This window comes from Tamandua tetradactyla, chromosome 15, assembly GCF_023851605.1.
Source record: "Tamandua tetradactyla isolate mTamTet1 chromosome 15, mTamTet1.pri, whole genome shotgun sequence".
Lineage (NCBI taxonomy): Eukaryota > Metazoa > Chordata > Mammalia > Pilosa > Myrmecophagidae > Tamandua > Tamandua tetradactyla.
The window spans coordinates 73,933,664-73,960,697 of NC_135341.1; the positions used below are offsets into that span (position 1 = coordinate 73,933,664).

The 27,034-nt window shown below is 41.0% G+C and overlaps 1 protein-coding gene, 1 long non-coding RNA gene and 1 pseudogene across 3 annotated transcripts in view; 1 reads left to right on the plus strand and 2 right to left on the minus strand.

Annotated features, from left to right (window-relative positions):
• Positions 1-2,515: 2,515 nt before the first annotated feature.
• COL6A6 (collagen type VI alpha 6 chain) overlaps positions 2,516-27,034 on the plus strand; it is a 154,837-nt gene continuing 130,318 nt past the window's right edge. The window contains exon 1 of the mRNA XM_077130094.1: positions 2,516-2,708. The gene's annotated coding sequence lies outside the window, so the exon portion shown is untranslated. The remainder of the gene's footprint in view (positions 2,709-27,034) is intronic.
• Positions 2,539-26,610, minus strand: LOC143657565 (uncharacterized). 2 transcript variants are annotated; one of them, XR_013162902.1, is made up of 4 exons: positions 26,462-26,610; positions 16,012-16,142; positions 2,921-3,049; positions 2,539-2,813 (listed from the first exon to the last, which is right to left on the minus strand). It is a non-coding gene; the product is annotated as an uncharacterized LOC143657565 (long non-coding RNA). The 2 variants fall into 2 exon arrangements; XR_013162901.1 differs by lacking the exons at positions 2,539-2,813; positions 2,921-3,049 and adding an exon at positions 13,259-13,586.
• Positions 24,106-26,467, minus strand: LOC143657562 (ATM interactor pseudogene; annotated as a pseudogene).

A 27,034-nucleotide genomic window follows, 5' to 3' on the forward strand; every position in this document is an offset into this window, starting at 1 on the left:
TAAAAGGTAGAAACAAGACAAATGCCCATCAATTGGTAAAAGGATAAGATCTGATATATCCATACTATGGAGTATTTTCAGCAATAAAAGGAATGAACTGCAGATACATGCTATGATATGGACAAACCTTGAAAACTTTATGCCAAGTTAACAGACTCAAAATGCCACATATTGTATGGTTCTGTTTAATACGAAATGTCCAGAAGAGGAAAATCTATAAAGACAAAAGTAAATTAGTGGTCCCCTGAGGCTGGGAATTGGGACTGGCTGCATAAATTTATAAGGTGATGGAAATATTCTAAGACTAGATTGTGCTAATTGTTGAATAATCCTACAAATTTACTAAAAATAATTGAATTGTATACTTACAAAGGATGAATTTTACTGTATGTAAATTATTTCTCACTAAAGCCATTTAAAAAGAATAAGCATTAAGTTCTCACTATAACTGTTATCATCAGGGTTGACTTTGTGGAGTAGTAGTCACACTGGAGCTCAAGCTCAGAGGGGAACTGTAGGTGGTTTAATGCTCTGCTGTTGCTATCTTAAAATTTTTAATAATTTTATCTCTGAACTTGTGTTTTGTAAGTGAAATCTGATGGGAAGTGGAGCATAGGTGTGTACAGAGGAGATATGCAAAATACGTGTTCCCCACTGCGTGTCCTTGCTGCCTCATTTGCTTATAGCTTTATAATGCCCTGTGAGCAGAATTCCAGTGGAGCCCCAAGGTGTAGGAGTTGGACCAGAATCAAAGGGAGCACCAGTCAAGCATGTTATGTCTAGCCAATTTAGTAAGGGGCAGGCTGGGGAGAAGGTGATGCTGACATCCCCAAGAATCCACACTTTCCATTCAAAGGCAGGACCATAACTTGCTCCTAAAGGAGAAAGAAGGCAGTGGTGTTCTAAGAAACACAAGGACCAAGTAATCTTAGAGTATCATTTCTTACTCCTATTAATTCCCAGTATTAGCCAACCACTTACGCTGGAAATGATGACAGAGAAGAAAAGGGAAAGGAAAGGCAGCCCATAGTTCCTCGTTTTTCAGTCTGTCCTTACTCATAAGTAAACTCAAGGTAGAGTGTTGGTAGAATGTATGCTTATCAAGAAGCGAAATAAAAACAGTCAAATTGGTTTTGTGCAGAGTTTTCCACTGTTCTGGCAAGAATGAAATATATGTATGCACGTGTGTGCCATCTACAGCATATGAATTGTGTGATTTTGGTGATGCCACATACAAGTTAAATGTTATCATGTTGAATTTAAAACTGACACTGCACAACATAAAAACGAGCTGTAATATTCATGCTAATAATTTAAAATTTTACATCAGGGTGGGCCATGGTGGCTCAGTAGCTAGTGTTCTCACTTGCCATGTGGGAGACCCGGTTTGATTCCTGGTGCCTGCCCATGCAAAAAAAAAAAAAGGAAAAATGACATCAAACAGGGCAGGCAATGGTGACTCAGTGGCAGAGTTCTTGCCTGCCCTGCCAAAGACCCAGGTTCGATTCCTGAAGCCTGCCATGTAATTAAAAAATAAAAAATAAAAGACAGCAAATACCAAAAAAAAAAAAAAAAAAAAAAACCAACACAAAACCTGACAAGTTAAGAGACAGAAAGAAACCTTATATTTTATTTTCTTGACTAGCACTTTTCTCCTGCCTTTTTGAACAAAGGGCCCTGCATGGATTACGGATTATCCCATCCAGCATTTTATACTGCCCTGTTTCCTGTTTCTAGGTTGTCTCCCCAACCAGACTTTGAGCTGAGATACAGATTTGGTTTTGTATCCCAAGCCCCAAATTTTAGCACATTGCAGGTGCTCGAATATTTGTAAAATGAATTTATGGATGGAAGGACAGACAGCGAGAAAAAGTCAGTAACTCAAGAGTCAGGGTTATTCTCCTCCTCTGGACTCTGGCTTCCAAACGGGCCCCCCCAGCGGTGCTTGACCTCAGTCATGGGGCGCTCAGTGGTTGGGACGCGAGTTCCAGGTCCGTTTCCAGCCAAGAGGGAGACGCTCCCACCGTTCGAAGCCTCTCGCTCAGTTGCAGGACCCCATCTTCTTCAAGTGGGCCCTAGAACAAAGGCAGAAGCGCCAAAAGCCAGCGTTCCTGCAGTAGAAGCAGAGCTGTGGACTCCGGTGCGCCTCGCGCCCGGGCGCTCCTCCAGCGCGCCCGGGCGCTCCTCCAGCCCACCCGGCGCGCAGAGGGCACGCATCAAGAACGCCCCCAAATTCCCCGCCCTCAATTTCCCCCCACTGCTGGGAGCTGAGGGTAAAGGTTTCACGTGGGGGACAAGCCGGAGGAACAGTTAACAGCTCCCAGGGTTTCCCCACTCGTGCTCCCGTCACCTCCCTACGACTGCGCGCCCCTCCCGGGAGACGCGCGCTGGGCCCGGGGCCGCCGGGGCGGGGAAGGGTCGGGTCCGGGGCGGGGAGGGGTCGGGCCCGGGGCGGGGAGAAGGGCTTATATAGTAACGGGAAGGGGAGTGGGAGCCGCCGCCCGCCCGCGGGACATCGGAGGCGAGAGGCTGCCCGTACTGCCGCCGGTCCCTTCCAAGATCCCCAAAGTCCCCACCGACTCCCGGTCGTCTGTGGAACTCGGCGCTGCGCCCAGGGCGGTGCGCTCCGCCCGCGGTGAGAGCCCAGCGGGAGCCCACGCTGGGCGTGGGAAGTGCAGGGCTGGGGGTCGCGTGGAAGTTTCCCCGAGGTAAGTTCTGGAGCCGAGGTCCGCCGGTGCGACAGGAAAGAGCCAGAATAGGTTGACTTGGATGGGAGAGACGGGCCAGAATAGAGGGCGCTGTGTGAGCGAGGACTGCGGTGGACAGAAGTGAATTTCAGAAGCTCAAAAGCATCTCCTCCAGTTTTCCCCCACCTCCTCCAGGCAGAGTTAGCTGCGCTCACCTGGTGTAGAAAACCTACCTTTGTTGTAATTCTCTGCTCGGGACTCCAAGTCCCCCCACCGCACACTTGGGAACCTCGAAGGTGAAGAGGTGCCTAACCCAACACCATGTCCCCAACTCCCAGCACAGAGCCTGGCGCGGGCAGGCACTACGCGGGGAATGAATGAATGAGGTTAAAGGCAGGCCAAGTCAGGAAAAGTCACTCCCACGCCTGTACATTCCAAAACTGGCCTTTTTTTTTTCTTTTCTTTTGCTCCTGCCCCTGTCTGCGAGGTGGCGGAGTGGGGTGGAAATGCACCCTTTTCTCAATGCCCAGCAACTTTCTGCTCTAAGTGGGGCCCCAGCTACCTGGCTCAGTATCAATTTGCGCAAATAGTTTTGATTGAGGGAGAAGACAGACTGGAAAAGGGAAAAGCATCTGGACATAGGGAGTGCTTTTTCCTTTACTCTTTGTGATATAGATTTCTCATTCCTCTTTTCACGAACTTACTTTATGGAGATTCTTCACGATAACCTTTGCACAGGGTGGGGGGATGTTTTGATGGGGGAGAGAGGTGGTGGAAACTGGAAACTGAATCCTGGAGCTGCATAATTTCTGGGATGTTGGTGAAAGTGATAAGACTTGAGATAGGAAGGGATTTCTAGAGTTAAAAAAATTAGCAGCCACACATTTTTTAGAAAAAAGGATTTGTTTGATTAGTAGCACTGCAATGTAAAATTTCCAGCTGTGTCGTTTTGAAGTTACGACGTCACATTTATTATTTAGTGTCTCCGTAGATGGGGTCACCTATGTAAAAATGCTGATGAAGCTTCTAAATAAAGTACATAATAAAATGCATGGCCTTAAAAGTGTTTGTCCTTGTAAAAGAAGTTGTTGATTCCCTCCCTCATCTCTTATTTTATTCCAAAATATTAGAAGTACTGAGGAGAACCTGAAAAAAACAAGATTACCTTCCACTCAAAAGTAGGTGTGTTTTGGATATTGTGCCACGTGAACTCAAATTACATGATTTTTTTTATCAGAAAATCATCTTTAGTAATGGAAACCTTTTGCTTTCTGCTAAATCTTCTCATGAAACAGTTCTCAAAAAATACCACTGTTAAATATGATATTCTTGCAATTTCCAGTACTCCCATTCCCTTCAGATAGTCTGAATTTCAGAAAGTTTGGATAGTTATGAGGAAATTCAGATTTTTTATTAGCACAGACAGTACCAAATTAACTCACCAAATGAAGGGCAAGTTGCAAGAACTGAGTAAAAATCGGTGCATTATTTATCTGTGTGTGTATGTGTGTGCGTATTCATATATACAGTATACTACCTACTGCTTATGTAATGGTCTTTAAAAGTACCGAAAAGAATTTCGCTGTCAGTAAATACGCCCTGCCTCTGCAAGTTCTCAAAAATATACTACTATTAGCTATAAACCCTACAAACAAGTGAAAGTGGGCTAGGCTAATATGGATGTGTTTTCCTAAAAGAAAACACTCACTCCTAAAGATCCGTACCGTAAGTATGAAGATTAGATTTTCTATCTCTAGGTCAAATATGTATCATGAATATAAAACTTTTCCAGGGTGATCGATTGCTGGTCAAAATCTTTTTTCCCCTTTTCTGTTCACCATTGTTGTTTCAAGTAGGAAGTGGTTTAGCTTCAGTCTAAAAGAAGTCTAGGCTCAAGTTACAGACTAGCTTGGACAATTTCCTTCACCTCTCTGAGCCTCGCTTGAGTGTTTTCTACCTATCTCTCAGGAATATGTGAGAGAGAAAAAATAGGAAGATCCTTTCAAAGTACTAAGCACAAGTGCTCAATAAATGAGGGTGATGCTGGGTAAAGCCAAAGGATGAGGCAAACAGAAATCTTCCCCCAAATACAGCTAGTGCTGTGCCCACATTCATTCCAGGTTCTGACCTCACTGTTGTTTCCATGGAGTATAACACATGAATACCAAAAAAAAAAAAAAAAAAAAAGAAATGACTAACCAAACATTCTCATCTTCCTTTTTCACTGGAAGTGTTCCAGTTTGTAGAGATCATTTAAGGAAAGACCTGTCACCCAGATATCCTAAAAGAGATGTTTGGGGTTGCGGCTATATTGATTTTATTATACATTTCCTTCATATCTTGTGTTTTGCAGCATGGGGAAACTTCTCCCAGGGAAGTCAAATGATTGCTGCAGGTAGGAGGCTTTGAAAAGTGCATTCAGTATTTCCTCCCATCCCCCTTTGGATAATGGTTTTGCAACTTTCTCAGCAGAAAGGTATTATGTTTATAATTTCAGAATTTTAAATTAAAGGTCCCCAAAGAAACCCTCAGTTGCTCAAGGAAAGGGAGAGTTAAAAAGGCAGAGAGGCTGCTTTATAAAACGTGATTAATTAAAGGTCAAACTTTTTTTTAATGAAAAAATAATAGTCTGAGGCTTTGCCTCACTCTTTCTCTTGATCTCTCACCCTCCTTCCAGAACTAACCTTCTGTTGGGGAAACCCCAAGTGCCTGGCAGGGAGATTTGAAAGAGATCCCCTGAGGTCATGAAGGAAAACGGATACTATTTGGCTCACATAAATCATGTGCAGAAGAAAAGATTTCTTGTGTCTCTTATAACACTAACCGTTCCCACAGTACCTGGTGCTTAGAAGGTACCCAGTAAATATTTGATAAGGGCTTAAAATTTCAAAAGTGGCTGAAGTTGCGTCTTATATGAAGCTGGAGCAGTTGCACTTAAAAAAAATAATCCAGTAACATGCAAAATCTCAGAACAAGATAAGAAAGGTGGTATCGCTTCTGTGTCCCTGCTTCTGAAGTTGAGTCTTGCTAAAGCAAAGCACAGCTGGCTTATCATTGCTGACTAAATCTTACCTTTATAAATGGTCTTGATTGACTAAGTTAACTCTACTAGCTAATACTTTTTATGGTTCCAAATAACAGGAAAATTTATTGATTAAATTTTGGTATAATGAGAAAGTTTAGTACTCAAAGAGTGAAAGGAGAATAAAGAAAAATACAGTATACGTTTAGTCATATGAATGCAAACCTCAACATTCGCCTGAAGTCAGAGGCACATATATATATTTAAAACCTTTCTTTAACCATTTACAACTAAGGATTTGGATATTGATTTGACTTTAGGATATTTCTGGAATGTTCTAAGTACTATATCCTAGACTTGAGAGAGGAAAAAATTTGCCAGAGTTAGTTGGCAAAGGCATCAGTGCTGGCTCGAAAAACCATAAACTAATCACTTATTGAGTCCTTTAAAAACAACTTGATTAATGTTTGGCAAAGAATTCTGACAAAAAAGTCTCCATTGCATGAGTCCAAATACAAGAGAACTTTGAAGATCGTGAGCAAGTCACAGTCATATTTGGCTATTTTGATTTGGTGGAAAAAATATGGCAGCATGTCAAATGGCCTGTGCACCATCTTTTGGTTCCCCTACCTCACCCCAAGCAGCATGTGTAGTTAAGTCTAGGATCTCATTTCCTTCTGTATTTTCTCTTGAATAGTTAGAATCTGTAATACTAGGAAAGATGATGTTTTACATTGTGGCAGATTCCCTCAGTGTCCAGGCTCTTCTCTTCTCTTCTCTTCTCTTCTCTTCTCTTCTCTTCTCTTTCTCTCCTGCTCTGCCCATATTCCCTCTGTGTTCACTGTTCCCTGGAATGCCAGAAGCCTTCTCACTTCAAATACCCGTGACTGTACCTGAGGGCTTTCTCTGGCTTTGAGCATGCCAGGGAACAGAGTTAATATCAAATAACAGATGAAAATCATCACAAAGATCAGTGAACTCAATGCCCCAGCTTTCTCACACCTCGGGGGAGGCAACTCTTAATGTCTGATCTATACATTCTTTCAAAGGTCCCTGGTGCAGTGAAGCCCCGTTGCCCACAGTGGTAACCCATCTGCTCATTAACAATTCCACATTGACTTCCTCCCCTTTCCTATTTCATTTCCCTACTCGACTACCAGTGCTTCCAGAGATTATCTCCCAAATAAACTCATTGCACAAACTCTTGTTCTAAGAATTGGGAATCTAACCTGTGATAGTTGGCAAGTTATTTTGGTAAAAGAAGTATTTGCGCTGTAAGCATACTTTGGTTCTGTTCTAGCCAAAATAATAATAATAGTAATAATAAATCAAGAATGAAATTCTTGCTTTCTACATAAGAGAACAGAATTTTGTCTCTAGCCAATGCTATTTCATTTGTGTCTGAATCAGTTAGTTTGTTGGCCACAGCCTAATCCAAATTCTGCCTAAATTGCCTTCAGCTCTTTGAGATCTGTGTCACTTAGACATGGAGGGAAATATCAGTGAAAGCTCAGTATGACCCCATCATTAGAGAAATAGCACAATGAACACATTCTGCAGTTATGAGTGGCCCAACCACACTCATATGGAACTTGCCTGTCTATATTCCTACTGGGTGTTTGTATCCCCTTCACAGGCTTAATCACCATTTGCTTGCCAACCACTTCCTAATTCACAATCCCAATCTAGTCCTCTCCTTGCAAGTCCAGATCGAAATATCTAACTGGCCCCAGGCCCTTGGACATCTTGCCTCACAAATCCAACAAGTCCCAGACAGAATTCACTGTCTTCTCCCCAGATCTTGCCTTCTTCACAGGAATAGCACAGTCCAATGGCTCCACCAGAAAACTTTGAAGCAGTCTGGAAATGCTGTCCTTCTCCCTGGCCCTCATCAACCATCCCATGTAATCAATCCCCAATTCTTAGCAATTTAACTTCCTAATGATCTCTGTAAACTTCTCTTTTTTCTCTCTGCCATCACTATTCCTAGTTCCCAAGCTACTAACATCTCTTCCACCCGGACAATAACTGTCTCCTAATCTGCCTCCCTAATCTGGTCTTGCTCCCCTTCCAGCATTCTGAGTGAGCGTCCTAAAACCATCTGTGTGTACTTTTCTCTGCTTAAGATTCTCCAGTGACTTTGGATAAAATCCAAAATCCTTATCCTGGTTGAAACTCTTTCCATCATCCAACCCTCTTCCACTTCTCCTGCCTCATAACTTCCCATTTCTTTGCTACCAAACCCAATCCTCCACTTCTTTAAGGAGCCCTTGCTCTCTCCTATTTCCTGGTATTTGCATTTGGGATTTCCTCTACCTAGACTAGTGTTCCAGAGACTCTTCACCTGGCTATCTCCTTCTTTTCCTTTAGGACTCAGTTAATATGTCCTCTTTTGGGGGAAGCATTTCTGGACCCTCGCTACTAGGTAAGGGGCAAGAGAAGATCTTCATGCTCTGGATCCTCATACAACCCTGGGCTTCCCTAGTCATCCTGCTCTGTGTGGATTAGCTGCCTCTCCTACTAACCTGTGATCTGTCAGTCTTTCTTGTTCACTAGCCACTTAATAATGCTCAGTAAGTATCTGTTGTATGAATAACTGAGCTGGATTTAGGCGTCTTACCAGCAAGTGACCATAGGCAAGTCATATAACCTCTCTGAATTTGAGTTATGTTTTTTTTTTTTCGTCTGAAGTGGAAATAATACCTAAACTACAGGGTGACAGAGAATTTGATATAAATATAGATTTTTGGTGCTTGGCACATAGTTAATGCTAACAAATGATAGTTTACTTTGGATTCAGCAAGATAGATACCATATTTTACTTGATCCTGTGATGTTTTGAGTGTAAAGGCCAAGCTCCAGAAGGTAAAAGCTAAAGGGGCACTTTGATATAGGGTGGAACCTATAGGAAGGAAAGGGTCATTTAGCTAAAAGCATCCTGCCTTTGAAACCTTGCATGGGCTGTATGTAACAATATAATAATATATTTTGGACAAATGTAAGCAATATAATAACCTGGTTTCTTCCAAACAATCCTTCTTCTCCTCTAGTTTCAACATCTGCATTCCCTGGATAAATGCCATGAATCCAGTTTCTAAACTGAGGAGCTTTTTCCAAGAGCTTTGCCTTAGAAAACTACTCCTGTCTACAATTCTTCCTTGGTTTTCCCCCTTTTCTATGATTTCTGTCATCATCCCAAAGCACCATTAAGCACCTAATCGTTGGGCCTCTAAGGAACTGTCACAGAAATGCTCATGAACCCAGACGCACACTTGTAGGTAATTTAATGAGGTGAAGAGCACCAGACAAACTCACAGGCTGACACTGGTCAGTGATTAAGACAAAGGACTATTTAGGTCTTTTATCTGTGAGGAGCAAGTTAAATACAAAATTAGGTTGGAAATTATGAAAATAGCACTTCAGGGAGTTATCTACACACTTTAAAGCCTTTCAGTGTTGTTTGCTAAATTACTGCTTTGGCACATTCACCTAATCATCTGTGGCAACCCAGTTTTCAAATTGGCTGGAGCCAGTCCGCCTCCCTTCCCGCCACCTCCACACACACAAAGTTTGTAAACCCCCTTTGGTTCTATCTAGCCCAGCAATTTGGGCACACAATCATTTGCAATTAACACGCATTATTCTAAAAGAAAAAAATAGGTTAATTGATGGCCAATGATGTTGTCTATGTTGGAGAACCAACTCACTGTCTTGATTAGATTTGCATAGGTAAATCCATAATTATGTATTCCTAGATGCCAAATACTTTAACTGTATGCCTGCTTTCTTCCAAAAATGTAAGGGTTTTCATGTATCTATTTATGTATTTTATTTCTCAGTACTTCATCATTTCTTTCAATTTCTTCACAGAGAAAGTCACAATTAGACACATGCTATTGCATTGTCATCTGTCATCAGCAGCAAAAGTTATGGAGCTAGGTCAGTGCACTAGGCACTGAAAGAGAAATCTAATTGCATCCACCAGGCATATTTGCTCAACTGCCCATTTAGAAAGGAGATCGTGCCTTGGATTCAGAGATGTAGCCATGCCACTAGCTTCGGCATTAAGCAGAAGGTTGCTGGGTTGGAAGCCCAGGAAGAAGGAGATGGTTACCTCTGGGTTTCTTCACACAGTGAGTCATTGAATACTCTAATCTGGGCAGTTTTTAAACCAATTAATTTACCATTTATTAAACACTTTATATGCATTATCACAGTTAATCCTTAAAACAACCCAGTGAGGATCACTTTCATTATCCTGCTTCCACAGATTAGGAGATGTAAATTTCACAGTCTATCAACTTTCTCCAGATCACAGGAAGCCAGAGGGGGGATTTGAATTGAGGCATGTGGTGAAACACTGGCCTTGACACTGCCATCTGCCTGCTCTGCTGGATAAGCTGGAAACCATGTGCTTCAAAAGCCAATCTTTCTATGTTAATGCTCAGTTTAGACCCCTGCATGGACAGAATAGTGGTTCAGAAGTCATATTTTTCACGGTAAGAGGAAATTTTGACTTAGTATTTCCAGAGTTTGCTCAACATGAGCAATCCCAAAGTGGTGATGTTTTGGAAGCCACCAAAATCAGTACCTTTAAGTTTTGTCATTGGAATTGACTTTGGTTAATGTTTTCAAAAGTCTCTCATTTTGCTATTTGACTTCTCATAGAATCCATATAAATTTAGAGCAGAAAGGGATCTTACAAATCATTTAAGTGTTATTATTATTATTATTATTATTTGCATGGGCAGGCACAGGGAATCGAATCCAGGTCTCTAGCATGGCAGGCAAGAATTCTGCCTGCTGAGTCATCATCACACCACCCATTCAAGTATTTTTTGTAAATAAAATGGAATGGCTTTCCTCCCCTCCCCCTCCCCCACCACTTAAAATCCCTCAATGACTTCCCACTGATCTTGGATAATGACAGAAAATCATTCACAGGCCCTACCAAAGCCATTCATGACCAGCCTTACCCATCTCTGTGTTCTATTGGTACTGGGCTTCCTTTGGTTTCTTGACCACACCATCCTCCTTCCTGCCACAGGACCTTTGCTTGTGCTATCACCCCTCCTGGAACATCACACGTCTCTTGCCTTGTTAACTTTTGACAGTGCTTCAGTTCTTGATTCAAACAGCACTCCCTCAAGGAAGCCTTCCCTGACTTTTCATTCACTAATAAGTTAATTGGTTCCCCTTATTATATGTCTTCATGGCATATGATAATTCACCAAATACTTATTAAGCATCTTTTTTATGTACAAGCCCTATTTTAAGTGCTAGAGAACAAGACTGACTAGGTCCCACCTCCAGGAAGGAGACAAACAGTAGACAAGTAAAAAAATAGCCCTCAGGTGATGTTAAATGCTAGGAAGAAAAATACAGGGTTAATTAAGGGGTTTGTGACTGACTGTAAGGGGGTTAGAGGTTATTTTGGAAGGGATGTTCAGGAAAATCTTTTGAGATGGAATTTGAGCAGAGACCTAAGTAAATATAGGAGTGAAACATGAGATTATCTAGAGGGAAGACCATTTCCAGGCAGGAACAAAGTTGGCATGTTCGGGGAATAACGTGGAGGTCAGTGAGGCTAGAGTGGAATGAATGTGAAGGAAAGCAAAGGGGATAAGATCAGAGAACTGGCATGGCCAACACCCTGTAGAGCCTTACAGGTAAGGAATTGGAATTTAATCTAAACCTGATGGAAAACCAGTGGAGTTTTTTAACGTGGGGCTATTGATCTATAATCTTCAAAGATCACTCTGATTGCTATGTGAAAGATAGATTGAGGGGGGCAAGAGTTGAAGCAGGGAGACCTGTTAGTATAATAATCTAGGCGAGAAGCAATGGTGGCATGATTTGGGTTTGATCTGGTGAAAAGTGGTTAGATTTGGAACGTATTTTAAAGGTATTGTGGACAAGACTTGCTGATGAATTGGCTCTGGGGATTCAGAGAAACCTCTTCTTCACCACATGTAATGTAGTCGGAACTTTATACTTATTAATGTAATTCCCTCACTAGACTGTAAGCTCCACGAGAACAAAGATCATGTCTGGTTTTGTTTTTCATTGCCTATCCCCTACCTAACATCACCTAGCATTTAAAAGTTCAATAAATATATCTTGAATGAAAGAATGAATGAATAAGTGAATGGACTGAACAAATAAACTAAAATCATCTTACTTTATAAATGAGGAAAATGAGTCTCAGAGTTTAAATTAAGGGATTGGCCTAAAACTCTCTCCTGGGACTAGAGTCCATGCCTCCCCTGTCCACATTCAGGCTACTTTTCCACTTACCCTGGAGCACCTTCCAAAACCCTTCCTCTTTCATTTGGGGGAGGGATGGATACCAAAACACACATTAGACATTCCTAATGGATGACTTAGCTGTTTACCCAGACAAGTGCATTTTTCTACCACTCTTAATATCTTGTTGCAGCACCTTTTGTCTCTGACTTTCTGATACTCCTTCTCTCCTTTTTTGAGCTTGTTTCATTCTCCAGCCTAGATTATGCATCTTATCTCATAGTTGGTGAGTGTTATGCCTGGGACAGAAAGGAGGTCAGCCTAAGCCATCTGATGACCGTGGTCCGTTTTGAAAGACATGACAGATCTTTAGACAAGAGCAGCTGGTGTGCTTAATTTCAAGCCAGAAATTAGCCTTCAAAAATGCTCACCACCACCCCAAGGGCATTTTGAAAAAAAAAATCAGTTGAGGCAAGCTATGATTAAGAGGGGAAGGAATGCAATCCAGAGTTTTCTCCATTTAGTTGGAAGTGAAAAGCTTCCTGAAATGTAACTTTCTCAAGCAATAATCACATTCTTGGCTCTCTGCCTTTTCAATTAAATTTCTGATAAATATATATGAATATTTCATTTAATGAGCAGCTGGTAAAATTGGATCTTTGTTCTGTAGAGGTTTACCAAAGTGCTTCAATGTTTCCGTGTGATTGAATACTAATATGAAACTCTGAATACAAAGGAAATTAAATCTAACCTAGCTGATCATCACTTGAGACCTTCTAGACTGCACCCTCCATGTTCTGCATAGTATTTGTTCTACTCTTCTTTATCAAATAAACTCCCAACCTTGCTTTTCTTTTCATCGCCCCACTCTTGGAAGCAACACCCAGCAACACTTTTCAGAGCCCTTTCTCTATACATTGAGTCTCAGCTTCTACCCTCATGAGGCTTCCAGTCTAGTGAGGGAACAGGCATTAAAGAGATGAGCACTCGAATGTGTGATTGCAGATTATGAGACACACTATGGAGAGAAACACTACGTGCTACGAGAGAAAATTCACAAAAGAGACCTACTTCACATTGGGCCAGACGGAGGGTTCCTGGGTGAGGAAGTGACATTGTGGGGAAGACCTGCTGGATGAGGACTGAGCTTGGGCGAGGAGAAAGGGGCAGAAACGCAGCCCGTGCCCAGGTGAGGGAGGGGGGCGCAGGGTGAGATGAGCACAGGACAGGGTTTCTCAAATTCTAACATGCTTACAAATCCCTTGGGAATCTTGTTAAAATGCAGGTTCTCATTCTGCAGGGCCCGAGACTCTGCATTTCTAATAGCCCCCAGCGATGCCATCAGTGCTGGTCCAAGGCCCACACTTTGAGAAGCAAAGCACTGGGGCAGGGATTGGCAAACAATTTCTGTAAAGAGCTAGATAATAACGATTTCAGGCTTTGTGGGCCATATTGGCTCTGTCACAACTACTCAACTCTGCTCTCAGAGCACAAAAGCAGCCGTAGATGCTACATAAAATGAATGATATGACTATGTTCCAATTAAACTTTATTTACCAGGAGATGTGACGGTGGCTCAGTGGCAGAGTTCTTGCCTGCCATGCCGGAGACCAAGGTTTGATTCCCAGAGCCTGCTCATGCAAAAAAAAAAAAACAAAAACTAAACTTTATTTACCCAAAATAGGTAGGTGATTGGATGTGGCCTTTAAATCATAGTTTGCTGACCCACTGGGGCAGGGATGAGTTCTCAGTTTTGGGTGCACTTTAGAATCACCTGAACATTTTCCAAAAAATACCCATCAGGTTCCTACTCCAGATCAATAAAATTAGGATCTCTGGGAATGGGGCATTAACCTTGGGAATCACCCCCTAGTGATGCTAAGGTGCAGCCTGGACTGAGAATCTCTGTGGTAGGGCCTTAATCTCTTTTTATAGTCCCATATCTTCTTAGCCCTAGGAGATAGGTAAGATAAGAAACAAATGACCCACCTTTCTTTGATTCTGACACACCATGAATTGACCAACAGATTTCAAGGAAGAGAGTTCAAAAAAGGAAGAAATAGACACTCTACTGTCAGACCCATCCTGATTTCATAAATGTTAAAATGAGGGCAAACTGTGTACTCCAGGACATAATGGTATTTTTATTTGTATTTTAAAGATAAGGAAAATGAAGCACAGAAAGTATATTAGCCACAGAAAGTTATACAGATAGTATGATGATGGGTCAAAGAGATCCATCCTTGACTACCTTGCCAAACTGCTTTCAGGTCCCACCCTGATTCAGTTGGCCATACCTGAACTTAAAATAACATGTTCAAAACGTCTTATTTTCAACGGATTTAAACCCATAGCAATGAGATTAAAATGGCAAGATTAAAATGGCCAGACTTCCTCTGGGTCTTTGCTTATACCTGCTCATCTCCCTGCCTTGAAAACATTTCTCCACCTCATTAGAATCACCTGTCTAATTCCTGCTTTCCTCTCAGGCCTCAGTTTCCACTTCTTCTGGGGCATCTCCTCTGACCCATGCACTCAGGGAAGGGCCCCTGCTATGTGCTCCTCCAGCCCATAGTAAGCTTTAATTATGTACCCCAGAAAAAAAATGTTCTTAATCTTAATCTCATTGCTGTAGGTTTAAACACATTATAAATAGGATGTTTTGAGCCTGTTATTTTAAGTTCAGGTGTGGCCAACTGAGTCGGAGTGGGTCCTTAAGCCGCTTGCTGGAGGCCTTAAGCCCTGAAGAGGTGCAGGAAGCAGCAAGTGAGCTGAAACCAGAAGGGAGAGGAGAAGGAGAGAGTGGTGTCCACACCAGAGGACATTGCAGGTGACAGAAAAGCTAAGGATCCCTAGGGATTGCCATCCAGCCAGAATGCTGCCATCTCCAAAGGAACCGAGCCTTCTGGTTTCCAAAGCAGCGAGCAAATGAATTCCTGTTGCTAAACCCACCCAGTGCATGGTATTTGCCATAGAAGCAAGGAAACTAAGACAAGCTTCTCCACTGGAGCCTGACCTCTTTCTGTTTACACAGACGTATCCTGCACAAGCTGGTGAAGCCATACGATAAAAAATCACCACCTCACCCGCCATTTACTTTCCAGCACCTGGTCTATAGTGTGAGCTCAGTAGATATTTAGGCCATCCCTCCTGCTCACTGTTACAACACAAAACAGTGGTTTGGAGCAGTAGTTCTCTAAGTGTGCTCCCCAGACCTGCTGCATCGGCACCACCTGGAGACAGTTAGAAATGCAAGTTCTTTGGCCCATCCTAGACCAACTGCACTAGAAACTCTAGTTTTCACTGGCATTGTTGCTTAAAAACTGCTTGACCTGTGAAATTTACATCTCCTTTCTGGGCCTCAATGACCTTATCTGTAAAATGCATAGTAATAGTTGCTACCTCGTTTGGGTTGTTTTGAGGATTAAATGAGATGAACCACGTCAGCTGTTAGCCCAGCACCTGCTCCCAGTTAAGGGCTCAGAATAGGTTAACTATTTGTGTATTAGCTGTGCAACCATGAGAAAGTCAATTAATTTCACTGAGTGAGACTTTATCTTTAAAGCAAGAACACGGTGTCTGCCTCACAGGGTTTGGGAAGTTAAATGTGCTGGCAATGTATAGGTCCGATTTCTCAGCCTTGGCATTGTTGACCTTTTGAGCTGCATAATTCTTTGTTGTGCATGGTGGTGGGGGTCAGGGGGCTTGCTGTCCTGTGTTTTAAAGGATGTTTAGCCATTTCTCGGGCCTCTACGCCCTAGGTGTCAGAGCACCTCACCCGCCACCAAGTTGTGGCAATCAAAAAGTCCCCTGGGAAGCAAAAATTTCCTGCAGTTGAGGTACACTGGTATAAATAACTACAAAAATGAAAATGTCAGGTCCTTCTATCTCTAGTACATTCTTGCTAATCCAGTGTGACATTGCTGCCTGTGGGGTACGCAAGGGCCATCCCTTCCTCCACCAAAGCAAGTGTTTCACTTTCCACCAAATCTGGCTCAAAACTCAGTGCCGTCGGAGGTGGCCCTAACAGCCCTTCCCTCTCCCAGCAGATCACACCTCTTTTGCCTTGTGTTTCCGCGTGTACATTTTCACTTGGTCACACTTTTTTGCAGTTGTCTTTTCCCTGACTCATATGGATGTGCTTTGTCTGCTCATCTCCACTGGACCACCGTGAGGGAGGGGCAGCCCTGGAGAGACACATGGATCATTTGACTTAAGTCTAAATCCTGCTATTTACCTGCTGTGTGACCTTGGGGTAGTCACCCGTTGTTACTGAGTTTTTGGTATCAATAGCCGTAAAATGGGAACGGTTGAGTCGAAGTCATAGGATGCTTATGACATAAAACTATAAAACACTTTCGTGAACTATAAAATACAGGGATTTTTTGTTTTTGCATGAGGAAGAACAAAGAAATGTCATTTCTGCAGGGTGTTGAAAATAAATAGTAATTAACATTTTAAAATTTTAACTTATGTGTGAGACTAAAGCAAAAAAATGCTTATTTGGTACAAAAATTATATTTTGACTAGTGCAGTTCCTAATATAACTTATGTGGACAGCTTAATTGAACAACATAAGTGCATGGAACCTTGAGTAGGGCATAAGATTTTGTAGGTTTGTCCAGAGTGATGCCCCAATAAATTCCAGACTGATTGAACAGTGAGTAAAAAAAGTATTTGCAGAGTCCCCTTGGGGGAGTGGTGAGAAAGGGGGAAAATTCAACTTCCCCAAGGGGAGAATTCTTGATATTCTCACAAGCAGTGGGGACAAACAAAGCAATAGGCTAAGTCCCCAATCTTGGGGTTTGTTCATGTGAGCTACCCACAAAGGGATAGGTCAAGCCACTTAAAATTAGGCCTAAGAGTCACCCCCAAGAGAACCTCTTTTGTTGCTCAGATGTGGCCTCTCTCCAGCCAACACAACACGGAAACTCACCACCCTCCCCCTGTCTACGTGGGACATGACTCCCAGGGGTGTAGACCTCCCTGGCAATATGGGAGAGAAATCCTAGAATGAGCTGGGACTCAGCATCGAGGGATTGAGAAAACCTTCTCGACCGAAAGGGGGAAGAGAGAAATGAGACAAAATAAAGTGTCAATGGCTGAGAGATTCCAAACAGAGTCGAGGTTATCCTGGAGATTATCCTTAGGCATTAAATAGATATCACCTTGTTAGTACCTGAAATGTGGAGCTGTGTTCCACTAGCCATGTTTCTTGAAGATGATTGTATAATGATATAGCTTTCACAATGTGACTGTGAAAACCTTGTATTTGATGCTCCTTTTATCTACCTTCTCAACAGATGAGTAAAACATATGGCATAAAAATAAATAATAGGGGGAACAAATGTTAAAATAAATTTAGTAGATTTAAATGCTAGTGATCAATGAAAGGGAGGGGTAAGGTGTATGGTATGTATGAATTTTTTTCTGTTTTTATTTCTTTTTCTGAATTGATGCAAATGTTCTAAAAAATGATTATGGTGATGAATATGCAACTATGTGATGATATCGTGAATTACTGATTATATATATAGAATGAAAAAAAAATATATATATATAGGGATTTTTCCCCAGAGGGAAAAGTCTTTTTTTTTTTTAATAGAAAATTTTGAAAAATCTTAATAGAGAATAGCCAGTGCATGGGAACTTAGGATGAAATAGGACCTTGGAAAATACTAAATGAACAAATGAAACTTGAATTAATGTATTTTTTTGCATTTTATTTGAATTTTTATTCAGATACCTTTTGAAATAATGTAGGGAGGGTCCTTTCTGTGCCCTTCTGAGATGCATATATAAATTATCTAACAAGGCAATGTACTTTCCCTAGTTACTGACTTCAAGTTCCCAGAAATGATGGTACTCATCAATAACTCCTCACTGGCTTCATCATCCGGGTCTGTATTCCCTCAGGGAGCATCTGTGCTTGACGCATGTACTTCTTCAGAACCAGATAAAAATCATCTCTATATTGCCCCTCCCTCTACCCCCAATCAGTGCCAAGATATCCAACTCCCCTCCCCCTCCACACACACATCATTGCCCCGGCCCCACGATGCTGCAGTTTCTGATCAGCCTGCCTGGGCAGACTATGAGCGTTATGAGGTCCAGGACTGTGTTTACTGGATTTCACGTTCCCAGGGGTTGATGCAGTATTTGTCCAGTTAGGTGACCTCTGAGTGACTGCGATGACTCACTATGGCTCTGATTCCATGTGTCCACCGGCCTGTGAGATATCGCTACTTTTCATGACATGTGGACCCCCCAAACTCAGCATTTAAAAAAATAATAAATCAGATCCTCTTTCCCATGTCAGTTATCTAACTTTGCAAAACAAACCATTCCAAAACTTAATGGCCCAAAACAAAAATTTACTTTCCTGCATGCCTCTGTGGGTTGATTGGGCTGTTCTGGACAGTTCTTGCTCGGGCTGTCAGTCTGATGGTGGCTGGCCTGGTGTCATCAGAGAGCTTTTTCATTTATGTGCCTGGCCTCTGGGCTGGGATGACTGGATTATCTGGGGGCAGGTTGGTGTCTCTTTTTCTCTTTCCATGATGCTAGTTTGGCTTCTTCACAGTAAAGTGAAGTCCCAGAATGGTGGAACTTGTCACATGGTGGCCGACTTCTCCCAGAGCAAAAACTGCAAGAGCCTTGGAAGAACGTGTAAAGCCTCTAATGAGTGGCATTTAAAGTCTCAAGACATCACTTCTGCTGCATTCTATTGGTCAAATAATTCATTAAGTCTAGCCCATATTAAAGGGGAGGGGAATTAAACTCTCCCTCTCAATGGAGCAGTAGCAAAGAATTTATGACCATAGTAAATCTACCACATTTTCTAACAGTTGCAATTTCTTGTCTCTGTCAATAATTCCTTTATATCTCTACATCTCTGGAATTTTTTTTTAAAGAATGTATATTGAAATGAAAATAGAAATTTATTCAGTATTTTGAGATGCTCCATTGTTTCCTTACATTACCTTTGAATCTTCCACTTTTGTATCCAAATTTTAACTAAGCCTCATAATGTATTCTTCAATATCTTTTGGATTCGCTCCTATTCCCCATTTCATTTTCCACCTCCCAAGCATGAATCCTCTTTGCTTTGCCTAATTTATAACGGCACTCATCACTTCCTCACCTGATTCCCGTTTACCCTACTAACCCTACCAGATTAGTTATCAGAAGAGACAAATACAACATTTTTTTGAAATCCTGTGGTTTCTTCTTACTTTCTGCATTGTATCATTTTAGCACTTTCTCTTTCCTTTATGATGATTTATTTTTCAAGCATTCAAAAAAGTAAAGAGAAAACTAATAAAAATCCCTTACCCATATTTAATGCACACCAACATTTTGCAATGTTTGTTTCAGACTTTTTAAAACAAATAATATATTACAGTTAGATTTGGATTCCCCTTGATCCCTTCCCTTATCCCATTTTCCTTTTTGCCTTCCCATAGGGAACTGTTTCTGAAGTTGGTTTGTGCATTCCCTGTTTTGCCTTAATGTGTATATGCATAAAGAACTAGTCCAGTTTTTTGTGTTTCTTTAACACAGACAGCATTATACCTCTGGAACATCTTCCCTGAGCCTCTCACCCAGTGATGGGAGCTCTCCTAAATTTAATTTTGAGGAACTGCCAAACTGTCTTCCACAATGACCACACAATTTTTTATTCCCACCAACAATTGAGTGTTCCTATTTCTCCACATCCTCTCTAACACTTTTTTTCTGTATTTTTAATAGTAGCTGTTTTAGTGGGTGGGAAATTGTATCAGCTGTGGTTTTGATTTGCATTTCCCTAATGGCAAATTATGTTGACCACCTTTTCATGTTCTTATTGGCCATTTATATATCTCTTTGGAGAATTGTCTATTCAAGTCTTTTATTCATTTTTTAATTGGGCTGTTTGCTTTTCGTTGTTGAGTTGCAGGGTCTCTATATATTCCGGATAGTAATCTCCTGACTGATAAAGAGTGTCCAAACATTTGATCCTTTTCTGTATATTGCCTTTTTGCTTAAATGATGAAGTCCTTTGCACAAAAGTTTTAAATTTTGATGAGGTCTCATTTATCTTCTTTTTTTTCTTTTGTTGCTTGTGCTTTTGGTGTAATCTAGGAATTCATTGCTTAACACAAGATACTGAAGCTGTTTCCTTATGTTTTTATGTAGGAGTTTTATAGTTTTGCTTCTAATATTTAGGTCTTTGGTCCATATTGAGTTAATTTTCATATATGGTGTGAGAAAGGGGTCCACCTGCATTCTATTGGTTATGGATATAGTTTTCCCAGCACCATTTGTGGAAGAAACTATTCTTTCCTAATTGAGTGGACTTGGCACCCTTGTCAAAAATCAGTTGGTCACAGAACTTAGAGAGAGCCTACATAGCCAGAGATCTTTGGAGATGCAGAAGGAGAACACCCCTGGGGAATCTTTAGGAATGGGGAAGCCAGGAGAGAAAGCTAGCAGACATCACCATGTGCCTTTCCAGCTAAGAGAGGTGTTCTGGACCCATCAGCCTTTCTTGAGTCAAGGTATCTTTCCCTAGATGACTTTAGTTTGGGCATTTTCATGGCCTTAGAACTGTAAACTTGCAACTTAATAAATTCCCCTTTTTAAAAGCCAAAAAAATACAAATCAATTAGCCAAAGGTGTAGGGATTTATTTCTGAACTCTCAATTTTGTTCTTTTGATCTATATATCTCTCCTTGTGCCATTAGTATGCTATTTTGATTACTTTGTAGTAAATTTTTAAATTGAAGCATGAGACCTGCAGCTTCCTTCTTTTTCAAGATGACTTCAACTATTGGGGGACACTTACCCTTCCATATAAAGTTGATGATTGTCTTTTCCATTTCTGCAAAGAAAGCTGTAGGAATTTTTATTAGGATTGCATTGAATCTGTAAGTCACTTTGAGTAGAACTGGCATCTTAACAATATTTAGTCTCCTAATTCATAAACACAGAAGGTCCTTCCTTTTATTTAGGCCTTCTTTTAATTCCTTTAGCAGTGTTCTGTGGTTTTCTAACTACAAGTCCTTTGCATCCTTGGCTAACTTCATTCCTAGATATGTGGTTCTTTTTGTTCCTATCATAAATATAATTTTTCTTGATTTCCTCCTCAGATTGTTCCTTACTAGTGTACAGAAATGTGACTGGGTTTTGTATGTTTATCTTGTACCCCACCACTTTGCTAAATTCATTTATTAGCTCTAGTAGCTCTCTTGTGGATGGTAAGATTTTTTGTATATAGGATCATGTCATTTGCAAATAGGGAAAATTGTACTTCACCCTTTCCAATTTAGAGGCTTTTTGTTTCTTTTTCTTGCCTAATTGTTCTGGCTAGAGCTTCTGGTACAATGTTGAATAACAGTGGTGACAGTAGGCATCTTTGCCTTGTTCCTGATCTCAGAGGGAAAGCTTTCAGTCTTTCACCATTGAGTGTGTTTTGCTGGTGGGTTTTTCACATGTGCCTTTTATCAGGTTGAGGAAGTTTCTTTGCATTTCTTGTTTTCTCAATGTTTTTATTTAGAAGAGGTGCTGGATTTTGTTAAATGCTTTTTCTGCCTCAGATGAGGTGATCATGTAGTTTCCCCCTCATTTTATTATCGTGGTTTATTACATTACTTCATTTCCTTTGTTGAACCACCTTCGCATCCCTGGGATAAATCCCACTTGATCATGGTGTATAATTCTTTTAACTTGCTATTGGGTTCAATTTGCTAGTATTTTCTTGACTATTTTTCATCTATATTCATGAAGGATATTGCTCTGTAATTTTCTTTCTTTCCTTTTTTTTTTTTCAACATGGGCAGGCACCAGGAATCGAACCCGGGTCTCCGGCATGGCAGTCGAGAATTCTGCCACTGAGCCACTGTGGCCCGCCCTGTAATTTTCTTTTGATATCTTCTTATTTTTTTTTTTTTTTACATGGGCAGGCACCGGGAATCGAACCCAGGTCCTCTGGCATGGCAGGTGAGCATTCTTGTCTCTGAGCCACCATGGCCTGCCCTTCTTTTGATATCCTTATACGTGATAGCTTAATATGGTTTATGATGGCCTCATAGAATAAAACTCCCCTTCTTGGAGTTTTGCAAAAGTTTCTGCAACATTGGTATTTCTTTAAATGCTTAGTAGTTTTCAGCAGAAAAGCCATCTGGTACAGGACAAAAGTGTTTTCTGATTCAATCTCTTTATTTGTTATTAGTCTGATTAAATCTTCTATATCTTCTTTAGTCATGTATGGTTTTTGTGTTTCTGGGAATTTGTCCATTTCATCTGGTGACAGTTGTGCATATTATCCTTTTATTTCCTTTTTATTTCTGTGGGGTTGGTTATAATGTTCCCCTTTCTTCTGTGATTCTAGTTATTTGCATCTTCTTTTTTATTTTGTCAGTCTAGCTAAATGTTTGCTGATTTTATTGATCTTTCAAAGAAACAACTTTTGATTTGATTCTTTCTGATTTTTTCCTCTGATTTTTAAATTCTCTTTCATTTATCTCTATGGTAATTTTTATTTCCTTTCTTCTGCTCACTTTGATTTTTAATTTGCTCCTTTTTTTCTAGTTCCCCTTGTGTGAGGTTAGATCTCTGACTTGAGAGATTGCTTCATGGTTAAGCATTTAGAACTATAAATTTCCCTCCTGGCACTTCCTTTGCTATATCTCAGAAGTTTTGGTATGCTGAATTTTCATTTTTATTCATCTCATGGCATTTTCTAACATCGCTTGTGATTTCTTCTTTGACCCATTGGGTGTGCAGAGCATATTGTTTAATTTTGGCAAAATTATGTATTTTCCAGTCCTCTACTATTGATTTCTGGTTTCATTCCATTGTGGTCAGAGTAGATGTAGTGTATGATTTCAATATTTTTAAATTTATTGAGACTTGAAACTTGATTTGTGACCTAACTGTTGTCTATCCTGGAGAATGGCCCATGTGTAATACATATTCTGCTGTTGTTCGGTGAAGTGTACTATGTATGTCTGTTAGTTCTGGTTGTTTTCTAGTTCCTTATTGACCCTCTATCTAGATGTTCCATCCATTATTCAAAGTAGCGTATGAAAATCTCCTGCAATTTATAGAGTCATCTATTTCTTCCTTTAAATATTTGCTCCATATATTTTGAGGCTCTGCCATTAGATACACACATATTTGTAGTTATGTCTTCTCATTGAATTGACCCCTTTATCAGTGAATAGTGATCTTTGTCCCTCATAAAAGTTTTTTCTTAAAGTCTATTTTATCTGATATTAGTATAACTACTCCAGCTGTCTGTTGGATAGTATTTGTAGGGAATATTTTTTCCATCCTTTTACCTTTCAGCCTACTTGTGCCTTTGAAGTTAAGGTGAGTCTCTTGTAAACATCATATCGTTGGGTCATGCTTTTCTATCCATTCTGCACATCTCTGCCTTGTGACTGGAGAGTTTAATCTATTTGCATTTAACATCACTACTGATAATACAGGACTTTCTTCTGCCATTTTGCTATTTGTTCTTTGTAAGCTTTATACCTTTTTATCTCTCAATTCTTCCAGTAATGCCTACTTTCATATTTATTTGAATTTTTGTATTGCACTATTTTGTGTCCCTTCTCATTGCTTTCTGCATATATTTTTCATGTTTTCTTTGTTACCATCGAGCTGAAATTTAACACCCTAAATTTTACATATTTAATTTGATACCAATTTAACTTCAATAGCATACACATGCACTGTTTCTATGCCTACCCCAACAATCTTTGTACTTGTTACAAATTATATCTTTATATACTGCATGTCCAAAACTATAGATTTATTTTTCTTATCATATACATTTAGAAACTGTAAGAAGTAAAAAGTGAAATTATATACCAAAAAGTATAATGCAATAATGCTGACATTTATAATTACCCATACAGTAACTTTTACTAGGGGTCTTTATTTCTTTATGCTGCTTTGATGCACTGTCTAGTGTCCTATCACTTCAATCTGAAGAACTAACTTCCTTTAGGATTGCTGTATGATAGGTCTAGTAATGATGAAATCCCTCAGCTTTTGTTTATCAGGGAAGGTCTGAATCTTTCCCTCTTTTTTTTTTTTATTTTTAGATCAGCATCATATACTTTATAATACACTCATTTATACACAAATTTCATGTTTATGAGTACAAAAGGCAAAGAACCGCAGAGAATCTAAACAACTACATTCAATAGTTAATATATTGTCCCCGACCCCCATTTTCTAAATCCAGAAGAAAACTGTAAATGCCATCCTGCATGTGGACTTCACTTTTAGACGGTGGAGACTGTGTATAGTTCTGCACATGTCTGGTGTCCACAGGACTGAACTGAGACTCCATCATGTTCCAGGCCAAATCAGCCTAAAGGAAATCATCCATGTCTATGTGAGTTTCATTGCTGGTGAAAAATAAACTCCCAAGGGTTTCAAAACCAGGATTCATGTACTGTCCAATTGAACTTTGCATTCTAGAGCAGGTAGGTTTTTAGTGGAAATACCTTTTGTTTGGGTTTCTGTGTCAGATGAATCAGTGCTCATGGAAAAGCTGGAATGTTTCAGAAGACTGTCCAGAGGCAGATGGGGGCTACTGTCTAAAAAGAAGTTTAAATCTGTCCATGTCTGTGTATCAAACATTTCAAGGCCCAAGAATTTAGCATTTCCCCTATAACTGTAGGATTGATCAGAGGTGTCTGCAAGTAAAAAGCCCATTTGGGTTCCATGTCCAGGGATTCCAAGACTGGTTCAGTGTTCATATTGTTGAGTTCACCCTCTTCCATTTGTGTTTGGATATTTGAGGCTGAAAAGAACTCTTCAATATCAAAATCTATCCCAGGATTCTGGGTTGGGCCAGATGGGAACTGGGCGTTGGCTCCAGTATTCATGTCAGACAAAAGACTGCGATTATCCAATGTCTAACCCAGTGGGTTACTTGACAAGCTATTTTCTAAATTCCTTAATAAGTCTATGGTTTGGATCTGATTACCTGTCATGTTTTGTAGAGGAAGCATACTGTTCTGCTTGCTGAAGTTTATAATTGGTCCAGATTTCTCAATATCTTGATTTAAAGTCTAGGGTCATTCCAAGGTAACAAACCATGAGTTACAGTCCCTGCTAGCAAACTGTCGCTTATAATACTGTCAGTAGAAACCCTGTATGATGAATGGACATTCTCAAAAATGTCTCACACGTTATTGCTTGGTCCATGTGTACCGGGTCATCTGTGGAACTTTGCATTCCACTGGTGTGAGTTTCTCTGGAGGTCCCACCTGACTGGAAACAAGCATCTAAAGAAGCATCAGTCCGAGTGGCTGCAGATGAAGTTACTTTAGAACTGGGCAACAACGTTTGAATATGAACATCAATGGGAAGTGGAACTTGAGAACCAAATGTCAAATCAGTTTGAGAACAAGACAATACAGAGGAGTCAGGGCAAGTGCACTGTGCAGAAGCCATGAAGCTTGGTGAGGCAAAAGAGATCTGTCTGCACACTGGTAGAAGAAATGCTCTTTTTCTGACATGTGTTCCTAGTTGTAAAGTGGTAGGTGGTCTTTTACCTGCGTTCACTTAAAGCACCTGTACTAGTTGGCTCAACAGCAATGGGAGTCACAATTTTTGAGAGAGGCCGGCTCTCCCTAAAACAGCAAGCCTCTGAATCTAGGCTGAGGATCAGGGCTCCTATGGACAAGGGAGGTAAGTGAATGGCGGCCGCAGCAGAGCCCTGATGATCCACACCTACCACCATAGGCAGGGCTGAGGAGTCGGCTGTAGTAGGCACAAAGACAGGCATAGGAGAAAACTGCCCAACAGGCAGCTTAACCAAAGCCACTTTTGGCTTTGGCAAAAGTAACTTCTGAGGATATCTTGGAGGTGTTGTAAAAGTCTGTTTTCTGGTATTAGAGCTGCAAGAGTCTTCGAAGGAAGCTACTGCCTTTATTTCTGAAGTTTCTGGTCCTTGTGTGTCTAGTCTAGAGGTTGGTTTATCAAACAACGATTCAATGGTCTTTTTTGACTACTTCTGGTTGTCCATGGAGCTCTCCATTTTCCTTTTCTTACAGGTGGGTCCCGGTGCTCAGCAGGGATCTCATGGAAAGTTCTGTAGATGTGTGACTGCACCGCAGTTCTGCTGGTGTAAAGACAGCCATACGTGCACTGGAAGGTCTTGCCACAATCCACTGCATGTCTTTTCAAATCCCATTCAGTACCATGAGAATTGCTGCCCTTACTACATGTATGCTTCTTTTCAACATGCATTTTCACAAAGTGTTGTTTTACAAGAGAGAATCGAAAAAATGGTCTGTCGGGGCCTCTAGGGCCTCCTTCAATTGGACAATAGTAGAATTTCAGTACAGTTGTCAAATCTTTCCATACAGCCGGATTTACTATGCCATCCCACAAGCAGTGGCTCTTGACCAGGTACATGTTGAGCACAGGGCTGGTGGGCAGGATTTTAAAACAACCGAGCACAGTGCACAGGATATTGGGGCACACGGGACAGCTCACTCACCCACAGCTGGATGGGCTGCTGCCTTGCCACTGTGGGCTGTTCCTCAGCTGTCCCAGGGGCTCCCACGGCCGATGTGGAGGTGACTGCCCTCGGGGCCTCCAGGGCGTCTGAACCGCTGGCCCCACCTCCGCCACCTGAAAGGCAGCCATGGCACCCACACCCAGACTGAGCTTGTAGGCCCCGCCCTTCGCCACAGCCACTTCCTGCATGGGGCGGGGCTTCCAGCGTGGGGCGGGGCCTCCAGCTCACTCGTTTTTGAAAACTGGCCTACCAGATGTAAAATTCTTGACTGGCAGCTATTTTCTTTCAGTACTTTAAATATTCTATTTCACTGCCTACCTGCTTCCATGATTTCCGATGAAAACTCTGTAGGTAACCTTATGGGGACTACCGTATATAACACGTTGCTTTCCTTTTGCAAGTGTCAGAATTCTCTCCTCCCATCTGGCATTCAACAGTTTGACTACTGTGTGTCTGGACGTGGTTCTCTTTAAGTTCATCCTGTTTGAGATCTGTTGGTCTTCTTGAATGAGTCTATTCTTTCTATTCATATCTTTTTAATTAGGGAATTTT